The sequence below is a fragment of the Peromyscus maniculatus genome, chromosome 1 (genome assembly GCF_049852395.1).
Source record: "Peromyscus maniculatus bairdii isolate BWxNUB_F1_BW_parent chromosome 1, HU_Pman_BW_mat_3.1, whole genome shotgun sequence".
Taxonomy (NCBI): domain Eukaryota; kingdom Metazoa; phylum Chordata; class Mammalia; order Rodentia; family Cricetidae; genus Peromyscus; species Peromyscus maniculatus.
This window is the reverse complement of record NC_134852.1, coordinates 143,426,138-143,443,582: the sequence shown is the minus strand read 5'-3', so window position 1 is coordinate 143,443,582 and position 17,445 is coordinate 143,426,138. Positions and strand designations below refer to the sequence as shown.

General features: G+C 38.2%; 1 protein-coding gene across 4 annotated transcripts in view; it reads right to left on the bottom strand.

Moving 5' to 3' along the window:
* Zranb1 (zinc finger RANBP2-type containing 1) overlaps positions 1-17,445 on the bottom strand; it is a 61,148-nt gene that overhangs the window by 23,103 nt on the left and 20,600 nt on the right. The gene's annotated exons all lie outside the window — the stretch shown is intronic.

Here is a 17,445-nt window from a genome sequence, read left to right as displayed (position 1 = left end):
GCTGTCTAGCTCTAAAATAATTTTCATTTTAAGTAGAAATTGGCAGCATTTTGATTTCAGAATCTCCCACAGTCAAGACTTCCTTATACACTTTACACATTGTTCATACAGAGCTGAATGTGTCAGTTCACAACTGTAAATGCAGCACTCCACTTGGGAGTTAAAGGCAGGAGGGCATGACAAGCCTGGGCTACACAGTGAATTCCAGGCTAGCCTGTGTTATAGAAACAATGTCTCTAAAGAAAGTGGGTGGCGTACATCTTTTAATCCCAGCATTTGAGAGGCAGAGACAGAGAGGGAGCCAGATCTCTGTAAGGTCTGCCTGGTCTATATAATGAGAGAAAGGAGGGAAATGATAACTGTTAAAATAAAACTTATACTACATGATTTTAAATATGCTAAAATAAAACAAAACAATTAGGAGAAAGAACATAAAATAACACTTTTTTCAAAGCCATAAACCTTCCATTCCCATTAAATCATTTTATTACCTTAACACAAATTAATGTTAAGACAGTAATTACTGAACAATATGGATAATAAACTGCCTGGGGGAGGGGATTAGAGTACACATTAGCTTTCAATAAATACAGTAAAACAAATTATCAGACCAACTGTTTTTCAGTGTTTCCTAAGTTATATCAGAAAAAAAATTTATCTTCTGAGTAAAATGCTAAGATGAACTAAAAATATTCTTAGTGTACTTTTTAAAAGGCATTGTAATTGCTGTTTTGAATTAGAAATTGAGAAAAAGACACTCCTTATACCTGGTATAACTAAATAGTCCTCTCTTTATTAAAGACAACCAATCTTAAAATTGTCCATTTAATTCCCACACTCACTGAATGTCTGTTATGTCCTCAGTACTCTGCTTAAGCAATATAGGCACAAAAGACAGTAAGTACATGATGCCTATCTTTCCCCAAATCCTTTTAAATCATGTCTGTGAGGCATGAAGGTCAGCTTTAAAAGTTTTCAAACTCTAAGAGTCATGGATCTTTTCTGCAAATCTAAATCTCCACCCACCCCCCAACATTTAAATACAAAATTTTCAGGTTGAGGGCTCACAAGAAAGTAGACATGATGCTGTGGACTGTATAGTCCCAGTTCTTAGGTGTCTCAGGCAGGAGGATCCTGTGAGCCCAAGAGCCTAATTAACAACAGTGAAATTTTCTAACTCAAAAAAATAAAAACACACTATATTGGGGCTGGAAGTAAAGCTTGCTCCATGGTAGACCTTTTTTGCCTAGCACATATTGAAGACCTAGGTTCAATCCCAACACCATAAAAACAAAACCAACTATAACCCTCGTATTACTAACTAATGCTTTTTACAGAAATTTAGTTTGTATTTTGGGTCAATACATTGCTTGCCACACAGTCCAACTATAAATCAGCCCTAATCCAATTTAAACATAAAAGCTTCAAAATATCCTTGTGAAGAAAAGCACCCTAGAAGTCACTAGGACCAAACTGTAGTAGAGTTAGCATGAGACAACATAACATCTTCCTGACACACAAAGCTCAAGAACAGACATGAGTAATGCTACTTACAGAGTTTTCTATTTTTAATTATGTTCAAGTATACAAAAAGTCTAGAAATAATTTAATGTAATTTATATTATTTAGAACTGGGTATTCTATCCCCCATCTCCTTTTGTTTCTGTAGGTGTTATTTTATTATGTTTGCTGGGGCTTCACAATGCAGCCCAAGTCTAGAACTCATTATGTGCCAAAAAATGACCTCAAACTTGAGATAATTCCCCTACCACAGCCCTCCAAGTGATGGGACTACAGGTGTGTTCCACCACATCCCATGCTAAAGTGTTTCTTTACAAAGACAACTGTTTTCCCTTCAGGCCTATCAGAGCCAGAACTAGGGCTGGAGTTAATTCAGTGATGGAGCACATATCCAGCAAATGAAAGGCACTGGGTTTCATCCCCAACATGGGAAGAAAAACAATGCATCTCTGCACCTTTTACAGAGTTTTGGCTTAAAAATCTAAAAACAGGCCGGGGGTGGGGGTGGGGGGTAAGAGGGGTGAGGGGGGGTGGCGTGGCGCACACCTTTAATCCCAGCACTGGGGAGGAAGAGCTAGGTGGATCTCTGTGAGTTCCAGACCAGCCTGGACTACCAAGTGAGTTCCAGGAAAGGTGCAAAGCTACACAGAGAAACCCTGTCTCGAAAAACAAAACAAAAAAATCTAAAAATATTATCTATTTATAAATACATATTACACATAAAATGCTCCAAGTTCTAAAAGTAGAAGCTTGACCAACTGACCTGAATAGACAAAGGAAGATCTGTGAATATGTATACAGATGTATAGGCATGCAGGAAATTTCTGTGCGTTCAAATACTTTTTCCCCCCAAAGCACAACTATGAGGCAATCTAAAGGTAAATATCAAGTGACTCCTTTCTTTGGTTTGGAAGATGGGAAGATGCTCTACATCACTGCCTTCACTCTTTAGCTAAATCTCTGTACAGATGATGTCTTAGAAGTCCTTAAGAATTCATTTCCTCGCTAATGTTTCTCAAGAATGTCTGAAATTAGTGCTGACACATGGGGTGGGGAGATCAGACCAGCTAGCACACTGAACTGTGCAAACCACACCTGGGACTACACTTGACACTACCGCCTGCCTGTCTTCAAAGTATCCAGAACTTCAAATGCTGACCTCCATGTTGTATGTATCACAACTCAGAAAGCTGAATCACATACACAGAGCCAGTCAGAATTTTCATTTGATTTGAATATCAAAAATACTGAATTCTCCCCTCCCAGTCTTTGTTAAACTCAAGTAGGAACAATGCTGTTGTTCCCCAAAACAAAGACTGGAGACTGAGGAGGCAGAAGAATAAGACTCCAACCTTCCCAACACACAACTGACACAAAAAGGAACAAAACACCTCTTTTTAATAACACTTACTGTCTAATACTTTGGGAATGTGGATATTGTATTCATTAGCCATAAAAGCTCACAGCTTAATAACTGTTAAGTTTATTACAGATCAAAGTTCATGACAGCATCATGAAACTGTCCAAGTTTTGTTAAATTTTACTACATAGTGCTCAAAAAGAGCTACTGATCAAGCTTAGAGTTTCTTCACAAGAATTTTCACTGTAGGTTTGATATTTAAAAGGACCTGGCTTATGTCATATAATTAAACTTTAGCCACCACTTTTTTTTTTTTTTTGCTTAGGGAAGAGGGAAGTATCACAATCACAAAGATGTCCCCTAGCTCTTTACATGCTTAGTAACTTCTATCATCAAGGATAAAAGAAAGAAAAACCAAAAGCACAGGAAAGCAGGAAAGGGCAGCACATAAATGTTAAAACCTTACTTTATAGAACAAAGGCTGGGGTTGGGGGAGTTGATCCATTCTAAGAGAAGAGGCAGATAGGATCTATGATCACTCACATCATCTCCAATAGTAACTGAAGCACCTTAGTTCTCTTTAACAAACTTACACTGTGTGTTCTATCTTGCCCCCTCTTCCTCTGCATTATTATAAAGGTAAATAAAGACAACTGGAAGCACTCTGAGACTAACTCCAAACCAACCAGCAACCTAAAACTGACCCACAGTATCATTATACATTCAAAACAAGCTAACTATTGGCAATTAGAGGTAAAGAAAATGTCAATATACTTCTTAAACTGTGTAGTCTTTAAGTAAATGAAAGCATATAGCATATTACTAGCTACCCAATAAAATCTTTAAGAGGCAGCTGCAGCAGGAAAGCTCATATCATGTTGTCCTATATACTGGGCCAGAGTGGAGCTTAACAGATTTTGAAGCCACAGGTCAAAAACTCACTGGGGACTTCACAGCTACTATGGAACTCCATTGGTTAGCATCTGGAGCTGGCTCATTAGATGTTTAGATAATAGACTTATTTTTCCCCCATATATGGCACAGTTTTCAAAGTTTTGTCTTATTTTCCTTTATGATATAAAATCATAAGGGTAACTAACTTTGAAAAAGATGCCAAATGGTAAAAAAAAAAGCCAGGACTTACCTGAACCCACATGGGCCAGCTCAACACTACCCTGGAGTTCTATGGTAGCTGTGTAACATCACAGCATGGTTTATGCTGTGGGGTCAGGGTGGACCTGGAGACAGCAGGCACAATTTCAGGAACCCTTAAAGAGAAAAGTTAGTTTTAAATGGTAGTGTTCAGAATGTCCTGAAGGATGGTCAGTAGAAAGATACACATGTGGCTGGTTGTATTGTCTAGGAAGTTTCCTCTACCTAAGGCTTAAATTATTTAATTGATTTTGGGTATTAACAAGAAAACTATCCCACTCAGTAACCAATTTTTTTAAAAACATCCTTGTATAATTTATCATCATAAACCTGGGCTCAAATATTTGCAAGGAATTTTTAATACTCAAATAAGTTATATTTTTGTGAGTATGCATGTGTGTATGTACATATGCCTACAGAAACCAGAAGAAAAGGTCACTAAGTGCCCTCTCAATCACTCTCCACCTTACTGATTTGAGACAAGGTCCTCACTGAACCTGAAGATGGCTGGGAAGCCAGCAAGGCCACAATCCCGCTATACAGAATATGGGTGACACGTCTGCAGCCACCCCTAGCTTTTTACATGAGTGCTGGGATCTGAACTCAGGTTCTCACGCTCACACAGGAAGCACTTTACCCACTGAGCCATCTCTCCAAGATGAAAACCTGAATTATATTTTTAAGCCCTTAATATTTTTAACCATGCCTTCACACAGGCACAAGCACAGACAACTACAGAAATAATTTGAGCAGACCAAACTGTCTCCTAGTTTCATTTTTCACATTATAACCAAAGGTAACAAGCTTAGCCCAGCCATTTCTATTCTAGAAGTGTCTCAGAACAGTGACCTTTCAAAAAACAAGAAATCAGAGATTGAAAATAAATTGTTTTTATTATTCATTTGTATTTATGTGTATGAGTGTTTTGCCTACATGCCTAAATGCATGTATTCTATATACATGTCTGGTGCCAGAGGAGGCCAGAAGGTGTTGAATTCTCTGAAACTGGGGTTACAGATGGTAGTGAGTGTTGGGAACTAAACCCAGGTCCTCTGCAAATGCAGTAAGTGTTCTTAAGCACTAAGTCATCTCTCCAGCTCTGAAAATAATTTCTTAAATCCAATTATATTTAGTTCTTAAAAGATGAAAACTTTTTTTTTTTTTTTGAGACAGGGTCTCATGCATCCTAACACACTACACATCTGGAAACCTTGAACTTTTGATCTTCCTACCTCTACTTCCCAAGACTTGAAATTACAAGCATGAGCCACTATGCCTGGTTTTTGTGATATCCCACTACAGGGATGCTGGGCAGGCATGCGTCTAACTGGGCCATAACCCTAAGTCCAAATGAAAACATTTTAATCTCTCTCCCATCACTATACTTTCTCTCTCTCTCTCTCTCTCTCTCTCTCTCTCTCTCTCTCTCTCTCTCTCTCCCTCCCTCCCTCCCTCCCTCCCTCCCTCCCTCCCTCCGTGTGTGTGTGTGTGTGTGTGTGTGTGTGTGTGTGTGTGTGTGTGTGTGTGTAAAATATGCTGGCCTCTTAACTCACAGCAATCCATTTGCCTCAGCCTAGACTTCCAAATGCTAGGAATACAAGCTCGAACAATGCTAGGCCAAACGTCTAAATTTGATGAAATAACAAATATGCCAGTAAATGATAAACAAATAAATAAAACATGATAATACAATAATACAATAGAATATTACAATACAATAGATATAATATTGTAGATAATACAATAGAATATTATTCAGTCTTTAAAAGGAAGGAAATTCTGGGGCTGGCAAGACGGCTCAGCAAGTTAAGGGTGCTTGCAGCCAAGCCTGACAACCTGGGGACCCACATATTGGAAGAAAAGTGACTCCTGAAACTTGCCCTCTGTCCTCTACCCTCATGCTGTATGGCCCATGGGCACATGCACACACATATACACAAAAATAAAGTCATTAAAAAATTAAGGAAGAAAACTGACTCATGCCACAACATATGAACCTTAAAAGACAATATGCTAACTAGAATGGGTCAGTTACAAAGACCAAAACACCATACAATCCCATTCATGTGCAGTACTTAGAGTAGTTAAATTCACAGACTGTATAATGCAGTTGCTGGGGTGGGAAATAGAGTCACAGTTTAATGTAATGTAAGATGAAAGAAGTCCTGAAGGTGGAAGGGGTGGGTGGCTTCCACAAAGACACAGTGTCATATGTCTTTGGCTAAAGTGTTTCAAGAGAAACAGGCCAGTGAGAGAGAAGACAAAGTAGACAATGAAAAACCATGGCAAGGCTATGTAACCCTGTGCTCTGCTTGTAACTTCCATACAGACTCACTCACCACTAAGAGTGAAGCAAGGGGTGGCGCAGTAGACTGCATGCCCAGCATATTCCAGGACTCAATTCCCAGCACCAAAAATTAAACTGGATTAAAATGGTAAAATGTATATGTACTTTACCACAATTAAATTCTAATTTTGTGTTTTGTTTTGTTTTTAAGACATGAGGGGACTGGAGAGATGGCTCAGAGGTTAAGAGCACTGACTGCTCTCCCAGAAGGCCTGGGTTCAGTCCCAGCACCCACATGGGACTAATAACCACCTATAACTCCAGTTCCAGGGGATCTAGTGTCCACTTCTGGCCTCCTTGTGCACTGTGCATATGTGGTGTAAACCTCTAAGCAGGCAAAACACTCATATACACAAAATAAATAAATCTTAAAATACAGAGAAAGACAATGATACACAGGCATTATTCAGAGATATTAGAAGCACTGCTAAAATAACTTCACCTCTGCAGTATTCCTCCCTCTCCTAAAAGCAATACCTAACTAAATCTATATCACAGAAAAACCTAAAATTCCAAATTGAGACACATTCTACAAAACTGGAATTTTCAAAAACATTAATGTCATAAAAAATAATTTTAAAAAATTGGCACTGCTCTAGACTAAAACACTGAAGAGACAAAACAACTGAACACAATGTCATCTGCCTTGGTTCAACAGGGTGGGGCAAAGCATTCAGAGGAACTGGTGAAATGTGGACTTCAGTACTCCATTTCCTGTGTAATTATATCCTGTGATTATGTAGGGAAAACATCCTTGTTATCGGGAAATATATGCTAAAAGATTGAGGAGCAAAGTGTCATATGTCTTTGGCTAAAGTGTTTCAGGAGAAACAGGCCAGTGAGAGAGAAGACAAAGTAGACAATGAAAAACCATGGCAAGGCTATGTAACCCTGTGCTCTGCTTGTAACTTCCATACAGACTGTAAAGTTTTTCAGAATAAGCTGATGATGAAAGGTAGCGGTCTTCAAAGTAAGACTGGGAATGAGGAGAGAAAATAAGAAAAATGATTTTTTATCATTTTTTTAAAAGAAGTCCAACTATCAATGCTTAGGTTTTGCTCCCAATATACACAACTCATTTTAAAAAGACTTTTAATTTTGTTTGTTTTAGACTAACACTAACTCTAAGCACATCCTTTCATAGTCCATTATGTAACTCAGCTATCCTCCAACTTGTGGCAATCTTCCTGCCTCAGATTTCTAAGTGCTGGGGCTATAAGCATATACCACTACATCCAGTCACTGTCCATTTTTAACTAGAGGTCTTTACTAATGACCCATATATTGTATCATATAATCATATGTATAATCAAGAATCACCAGCACAAGGCCCTGCTTTGAGAAACAGCAGAAAGAAGGTACTGTATCCATATAGTACCACATTTCTTTTCTCAGCATAGGAAGTACAAACTGCTAGTTGGCAAGCCTATGTGATCAATCATTTCTGAAAGCCAGAAAACATGTCTGAAACATACCAAAAGCAACCAGAAGAAAACTGTTAGGGCTCTATATCTGCCAGCACCAATCATCAATTTGCCTTATATACTCCATTCCTAGAAGTTTTGCTTTTTTTTTTAAACCCTCAGTGTCAAGAAGTATTCAAATATCAAAATAAACTGCCCACCATCAATTAACAGTGAAAAGGAAGGGGGTGTTATGCGTACCCATACATGTATGCGTTCCCTATTTCTTTAATTAGGACCTTTTATATTGCTGAGAACTCAGTTCAAAAAATCGTGATTTAAAATGCTATTTTATATTCAAAGTTCCAAAATCATAGAAGAAAATCCTTAAACTCTCAAAACTACCTGAAGACAATTACTTCTTTCATAGTGCTAAATATAAACTACCTGAGATAAGTAAATCCATGAGCAAGAATGTGTATAGAACAAAAGATACTGAATTGGTTTTGCTTTTTGTTTTTGAGACAGGGTCTTACTATGCAGCCCTAGCTGGACTGGAACTATATAGACTATGTAGAGACCTTGAACTCACATAGATCCACCTGCCTCTGCCTCCCCAGTGCTGGAATTAAAGGCGAGCAGCACTACACCCACCTAGATGCTGAGCTGCAATAGCTATAACCACACACCCCACATTAAGAGTACAACACAAACTTAAGCAATGGCATATAAAGGATGCACCGCCAGCATCCTAGAGGCTCATTTTCCTTTTATGGATATAGCACCAAAGATTTCATACAGGAGTCTGAATATATTTTTGATTCCATTAAAAGTCTTTAATATAATATTTTTGTTTCAAAGGCAGGGTTGTCCAGTTTTAAATGTCAAAGACTATTAATTATTAAGATACCAGATATTTTTGTCTGGTTCTGCCTTCATTCATATGTAAAGTAATGTATTAAGTAACAGGACACTAAAGCAGAGAAAACCTTTCAGTAGAATATTCAGTTTGGTAAGAATATAAAATCAAAGTTCATCAGGCAGAGTGGCACATTGACTGTAACCTCAAGGTAAGTGGAAGCATGAGGATCAGGAATTCAAAGTCACCCTCCACTACACAGTTGGCGGCAGATCTGGGCATGTACATGAGACTCTGTCCTAAAAGAAGGAATAAAATGAAATAAATTAAAATTCACAGTTTAGCACTCAAACAACCACAACTGAAACCTAACAAGGTAGTGAATGGTTTTATTATTCCTCTCTAAATTCCCAAGAGATGATTTCTAAAGCTGATATATTAGAACAAATGTCTGCTACTGAGCCCACAACATGGAAGTAATGATTGCAAGGCAATTCCTTAAGGAAGGAAGATTTCTAAAGATGGAAAATAAATTGTCCAAATGGTGTATGAGGTATACTGGACGGAAATAAAACCAATACAAGCAAATCAAACAGAACAAACAGGACACAAAACCCCACACAAAACATTAAGTGCAAATAATCTGGATGCTGTGAACTATGAGCAAGAGACAGACTACCCTAGGATACAAGAAGCTTCATATAGGCATGTTTATTTTACTGCCTTCACAAGAAGGGCAAGATGCATCAACCATTATTCAAAAGCTCTAGAAACTGATCCTTCTGATCTAGTGCTCAAGCAAACAGAAGTCTCTCCCACCTCTGCTGTGGGGTGTCCTTCTGTATGCTGTGAATATGTGTTGCTCTGATTGGTTGATAAATAAAATGCTGATTGGCCAGTAACCAGGCAGGAAGTATAGGTGGGTTAAGCAGATGAGGAGAATTCTGGGAAGATGAAAGTTGAGTCAGGAATTGCCAGCCAGACATAGAGGAAGCAAGATGATAAGGCAGAACTGAGAAAAGATACCAAGCCATGTGGCTAAACATAGATAAGAATTATGGGTTAATTTAAGTGTAACAGCTAGTCAGCAATAAGCCTGAGCTAATGGCCGAGCAGTTATAATTAATACAAGCCTCTGTGTGTTTACTTGGGGGACGTGAGTGGGAGAGATTTGTCCCAACTGTAAGCCAGCCGGGACACAGGAAAACTTGCAGCTACAGAAAAGACTAGCAACAGCATGTCTCCTCAAGTTAGTTTCTGTACAATGTCTTTCCACCAGACAACAAGAGAACTCTAAGTCGCCTAAGAACTGGTGCAAACTAAAGATAAATTTTCTGGTTCTGGTTTTTTCCAATTAGTTGAGGGCTGGAGAGATAGCTCAGTAGTTAAGAGTACAGGACCCAGGTTCAGTTCCCAGCACCCACACTATAGCACACAGTCATCTATCTGTAACCCCAATGCTATCCTCTGGCCTCTGTGAGCACTAGGTACATCGTGTTTGTTTGTGTGTGTGTGCGTGTGTGTGTGTGTGTGTGTGTGTGTGTGTGTGTGTGTGTGTGTGTGTGTGTACACATATACATATATATACACACAAGAAATACTTATAAATACTTTTTTATTTTTTAAATAAAAATGTATTCATTTCTCATTGTTGCTCTAACAAATTACCACACATTTCTTGACTTATAACTATAAAGCTTTTTATCTTAAAATTGAGAAGCCCAGGATGGTGATACACTCCTTTAATCCCAGTACTCAAGAGTTAGAGGTGGGAGGATCCAGAATTTAAGGCCATCCTAGGCTATAAAGCCAGCCTTGACTCTAAAGAACCAATGAACCTGAAGTATCTTCAATAGTTTTGTTATGGTTAGTTTTCTTGCTATAATTAAAAACCTTATGCCATCCCAACTGACAATACCACAATCTATCTAAAACTACTCTGACTTTCTTCAGTGTAATTGAGCTTAATTTTGTTTTCATTATTATAAAATATCCTTTTAACTAGATATGGATTTCAAAACTAAGATTTTTTTATTAACATGAGATTACACTGTATGAATTTTGTTTTCCATAGAAAAAGAAAAATACCACTAATACAAACATTTTTACCAGCTTACTCCCTTTGAAAATAAAATCTTCAATAGACAAGTTGGAAACATCCATCCCTCTACAATTAATACCAAAGCAAGTTGAGTTTTATTTATGTGTGTTGTATGGACGTGTATGTAAAGATGGGCTTGCATTTGTGTGCATGTGAAAAGGCCAAAGATTGGCATCAGATGTCTTCTTCCTCTAACACTATCTTATTTTCTGAGACATATCTGCTACACTGGCTAGGAAAGCACCAAGAATCCTCTTCTCTACTTCTCAGCTGAGATTACAGGAAGGTACTACAGCACCTGGATTTCTGTTTTTTTTTTTTCCAATGGGTACTTGGAATCTGAACTCAGGTCTCATGCTTAGGCAGCAAGCACTTTACTTACTGAGCCATCTCCTTGGCCCTGTAAACAATTTTTTTTTTCATGTAAAAAAACCTATACACTTTTTTTTTTTTTAATGGACAGGGTGTTTGTGAAACCAAACAGACAAATACATTCTGACAAATCTATTATCAAGCTGTAGTTCTACAGTCACAATCTGGTAGGCTAGTTTGGGCTTAGTACACAGGGGTTTAGCAAGGGAGCAAAAATCCAATTGGCATCAAGATGGAAAATACCTCAAATATTGATTTTTCACAGAATAAAGCTATAAAAATTGCAGTGATACTAGATCAAATTTAACAATATATTTGCAGTTGACAGAAGAAGCACAGTTTAATAGCTTTCTATATTTAAAAAAAAAAACTAAACATGCACACAATATTGAATACTGAAGATGAACCCTTCTAGGCACTAGGATACCACTATGAACAAAAACTCCTAACATCCAAGAAGCTCAAATTTCAAAGCATATACAAATAACAAACAAGATGAATAAATGCATCAAAAAGTGACAAGCATGGTTTAAAAATAAAATGATAGCAGTAGGGACAGGGCAAGGATGAAATTTTAAATTTATCAATCAGGAGGGCCTCCCTTAGAGGGAATCATCTGAGAAAGACTTGACAGTGGCCTGTTATTAGCTCAGTGGTAAAGCACTTACCTAGCAGGTCCAAAACCCTGGGTTTCATTCCCAGCACCAATAAATTAGTAGAGAAAAGACCTGAAAAAGGCAATTTAGCAAACTCTGCAACCCAGACAGAAGAAAGGTCTGAGGTTGGTCTATAAAAAACAGAATACAGGAAGTTACCAGGTATTCTGAAGACAAGAATATCACAAATGAAGTTCTCCTTGGACTACATAGTGAATTCAAGGACAGCCTGGGCAACTTTTTAAGGCCCTATCTCAAAAGCAAAAGTAAAAGAGGATTGGGGATAAAGCTCAATGGACAAGCACCTGCTCAGCATACATAAAGCCCTGGGTTCAATTCTCAATACTAAAGAAAAGAGAAAGAAAGGGAGAAAATGGAGGGAATGAAAGAAAGAGAAATGGTTGTCAGAATGCTATGAGCTGAGTACAACAGTAGATAAATCCCAGGTTAAATAATGTGTTGTTGGCTGAGGGGTGGGGGGTAGAGGGTGGGAAGTGGTGGAGAGGGGTTTCACAGATTATAGATGACCTTGTAGGACTTTGAAAAACTTTAGCTCTTACTCTGGAGCACATGAGTACATTATAATCAGCCTAGGAATGGTCTGAATGATGTCATCCCAACACTCCCAACATTTAGAAGTAGAAGCAGGAAGATTAGGAATTGCAGTACAGCCAAAGCTACATGGTCAGTTCAAAGCCAGACCTAATCTCAAAGAAAAAAGAAAAAAAAAGAAAAAAAAAAAACCTGGCATGGTGGCACACATCTTTAATTCCAACACTGGGAGGCAGACAGATCTTGTGAGCTGGAAGCTAGCCATGTCTAAATAGTGAGTTCCAGGATAGCCAAGACTACATAGAAAGACCCTATCTCAAAAACAGAAACAAAAAAAGAAAAAGAAAATTAAAAAGACAACTGAGAGATGGCTGAGTCACACTGGCCACTCAAGCATAAGGCCTGAGTTAAGATGCCCAGCACATGAAAAAGTCCCATAATCCAAGAACTAGTGAAGTAGACAAAAGGATCCCTAGAGCAATAGCCAGTCAGTCTAGCCAGCTTATGAAGAGACCCATCTCAAAATATAAGATGGAAGGCCGGGCAGTGGTGGCGCACACCTTTAATCCCAGCACTTCGGAGGCAGAGCCTGGTGGATCTCTGAGTTTGAGGCCAGCCTGGTCTCCAGAGCGAGATCCAGGGCAGGCACCAAAACTACACAGAGAAACCCTGCCTCGAAAAAAACAAATAATAATAAATGAATAAATGAATGAATAAATATAAATCTTGACAAAGAAATGAAGAAATCGGATAGAAAAATATGGTATAGGAAAATAAAAGGTTAACAAAAGCTTCTGGAACATGGATTGTCATTGATCAAGATGGTAGACTGAGGGCTGGGGATGTAGCTCAGTTGAAAGAATACTTTTCTAGCATGAACAAAGCTCCACATAAACCAGATATGGTGAACACTTCTGATCTCAAATCCATGAGGGAGAGGCAGAAGGATCAGAATTTCAGCCAGACCCTGTCTCAAAAAAAAAAAAAAAAAAAAAAAAAAAGGAGTAAGGTCATAAACTGAGGAAGATCCCAACCCCTCACTGGCTCTGCAGTGAGTTTAAAATATTAACACATGGGAGCTGGAGAGATGGCCCAGCGGTTAAGAGCACTGGTTGCTCTTCTAGAGATCCTGAGTTCAATTCCCAGCACCCACATGGTGGCTCACAACCATCTATAATAGGATCAGATACCCTCTTCTGTGATGCAGAAATACATGCAAGTAGAACACTCATATATGTATGTATGTATGTATAAATAAATAAATAAATAAATAAATAAATAAATAAATAAATAAATAAATAAATATATCAAGACTATGGTGATATTTTATTTGTGCTGAAATGTGATTTTATTTGTATGTTAATAAAAAAATGCCTGGGGGTCAGAGCTATTAGCAAGCCATAGCAGAAGTCTGGCAGTGGTAGCACAGGCCCTTAATCCCAATCACATGACAGGCAGATCTCTGTGTGTTCAAGGACACCACTAGCATGGAGACACATACCTTTAATCTCAATACCAACCATAAAAGACCTGGAGGTCTGTATAGACAGGCAGTGATGAGAAGGTCATGTGGTTGGGTTTACAACCAATGAGAAGGCAGAACAGAAAGTCAATAAAAAGATAGATACACAGGAAGTAGCTCTCTTTCGGAGGGGAAGGACGGTAGTGGCAGCGAGGGGTAAGAAAGGGTTTTAGTCTCAGCTCTTAGCTACTGCTCTGACCTCTTGGGCTTTTAACTCTGCATTTGGCTCTGTGTTTCTTATTTAATAAGACTGTTACATCTACAGGACACTTTAAGGAAGATTAGATTTTTAGTAGATAATTTAAGTCTAGGGTTCAAGTATATGTGCTATAAGCACAGATTTAACTTAGGAATTGTATGAAGCTTCTGTCTTTGGACATGAGTCACAAATTGGAGCACAGTTTCACCAGGGAACTGTCTCGACACAGCTCCAGAACAAAAACTGTGTATTAATTAGGTATTCTGCTGTATGCTCCAGCTACATGCTATCTAAGAGGAAAAGACAAGAGAGCTCTGCTTTTACCATCCCCAGGTAACACTTCTACTGACAGCACATTTGGGCACTGCCATCCCAACATCCTCTCACAACATGACATGACATGTGAAATTTACATCCAATAACCACAGAAGCTTGTTTGCTCAACACTGTTGATGCTTTCTCAATTAAGTCAACCTTCCTCAATCTTATTTTATCAACTTCAAAGCTGGTCTGACTATGAGAATCTTTTTCAATTTTAAGTGAGAACATCTCATAATTTACACTCAGGATACAATTTTATGCTCAATATCTCTGCTTTACACACACACACATACACACACACACACACACACACACACACACACACAAACACACACAATTTCTGGAGTTAAGGTCTCACTGTGTAGTCCAAGATGACCTGGAGCTCACAGAAACCCACCTGCCTCTGGCCTGAGTGCTGGGATATGTCACTATGCCTGGCCTAGAGGTGATTTTTGATACAAAGTATCAATAACTCACAATGTACCCACATCTAATAAAACCTGGGGAACATGCAGGACGGTGATGGCTCATGAGTTTAATCCTAGCACTTGAGAAGCAGAGGAAGGAAGATCTCAGTGAGGCCAGTCTAGTCTGCAAAGTGAGTTCCAAGACAGCCAGCGCTGTTACACAAAGAAATCCTGTCTCAAGAAAAAATCTTTTTCAGCACATGCCACCTTTCTATTAGGCTTACTCCTTAGGTGGTTTTGTCTTTTTAATTAATCTAACATAATGTAAACAAGCTCTTTTCTCTTTTTAAAGTTAACATAGTTGAATGATATTTACACATCAGTATATGACTACCCAACAGACACAGGTCCTTAACTTTTGACCTTATGGTTAACATTACTCAGCTAATTCAGCAAAGACAGACTCCACCTTACCAAAAGCCATACACAAGGACCAAAACAACAACAAAGAAATCTGTAAATGAATTAAGATCAGATCACACTGGCCATACATTTTTGCTGTCATTTAAAAATTAATTCACTGCTGTTAAAGTGCAGAAATCGGATGGTAATTCAAAAGAATTAAGAATATGTAAAATAAAATAAATGGTAGTACCAAGAAGGCATAAAGACATGAAATACTAGCAATCATAAAGACAAATATGCTGACTGGTCTACCTTGTGCTTACAGAGAGGGAAAAAAAAATTAAAAACATTTTTTCTCCTGGTATCCTCTGACTTAAGGCACTATAAATTCTTGATTCCTAAAAGAATTCTATAACCCTCCAAAAGGGTAAAGAAATTAGTTCATTTCCATCTGTAAATTTATATACACTATTTGTATTTTAACCATCTGATTAAAATACAGATGGCATACTACCACTGCAAATGTGATTTTAAGTATTACAAAGGCATACAAGTAATTAAGACAATCACAACACAAAAGGTCATATAATTCATTAATTTGAATGAGATATTCTGGAGGTCAATATAATTCTAATCCAACTTCTTGAAGTCACATTTTTGTGATATTTTTAACAGAAAGCACATTAGTGGGATGGGGGTGGAGGGAAGAAGGTGTTAACTTCCTTATGGGTAAAAGGTTCCCTTTAGGTAACAAAAATCTTTTAGGGCAAAGCAAAGATAACTGTATAACATTATGAACGCATTAAGTGGTACTAAATATATAAATCTGACCCCAATAGGAAAAAAAAATAAAAAACCCTGAAGAAAAGGGATGAAATAAGACAACAAAGTCAAAGGAGTATGGTTCATGGCTCAATGGAAGGAAAATCAGAACAGTTGCTAAGTGTTACTATGACTAAACTTCAGCAGCTCAACTGCTAGGACATACATTTTGACATTATAAATTAAAAAAAAAACTTTCAGATTTCATAACTGAAGAGATAGGTTAAGAGCACTGACTGCTCTTCCAGGGGACCCAGGTTTAATTTCCAGCACCCACATGGCAGCTCACAATCCTCTGTAATGCAGTCCCAGGGGATTCATTGCCCTTCTGGCCTGCACAAAGGACTGTACACGTGGTGTACACACATGAATGCAGGCAAAACAACCATGAAAGTTGAAGAAAATTAAAAAGAACTTCACAGGTTTGGGGATTTAGCTCAGTGGTAGAGAGCTTGCCTAGCAAGCTCAAGACCCTGGGTTCAGTCCTCAGCTCCGGGGACGGGACGACACTTCACATTTCTTCTGTTTTTAAGATTTATTTTTTAATTTGTGTGTGTGTGTGTGTGTGTGTGTGTGTGTGTGTGTGTGTGTGTGTGTGTGTTCATGTGGCTATGTACAACTGGGTGCACGTGCCCATGAAAGTCAGAGGCATTGTATCCCCTGGAGCTGGGGTGACAGATGGTTGTGAGCCATCTGATATGGGTGCTAGGAACCAAACTCAGGTCCTCTGGAAGAAAACAAGTGCTCTGATACCGAGCCATGTCTCCAGCCCTGAGAACCCTCAGATTTCTTGAGGACTATGTCTACATCTTCCATACTCATGGGACTACTCCAGAAGGTTAAATCACATAGGGGAGGGGCACTATTGTTCCACACCAAGTTAACCTTAAAAATCACTTAAATATTTCTAAACAAAAGTGATGTCAAAATAAGCAACCCACAGAAATAATTTAAATAAAATCCAAACACCTAATTTACTAGGGGCGGGGAGGACTTTTAAGAATCAGAATACTTTCTGACAGGTAGATAGATCTCTGTGAATTTGAGGCCAGCCTGGTCTACACAATGAGTTCCAGGACAGCCAGGGCTGTGTAGAGAGACCCTGTCTCAAAACAAAACAGAATTAAGTAACACCTTTATGAATTATACCACAAATTATTAATTCATCAAGTTAGTAACTAGAGAAAAATCCTCCTTCCACCTGTCTCTGTCCCTTAACATCTCTGAACAAACAATCGTGACTAATATTATGTGTTTCTTTATGAAAGCATTGAAAACACAATACACATAAATCATAATCTAACTATGGAATCAGCTGGCTATGTGAAATCAGTTCCACCAAGTGTGTAAATATTTACTACATGACATTCGTGTTAAGTTAACATCAGCATTTTCAAGGTCAATGTTATGTTCGTTCAACTTCTTGGATCACACATTTTTATGGTA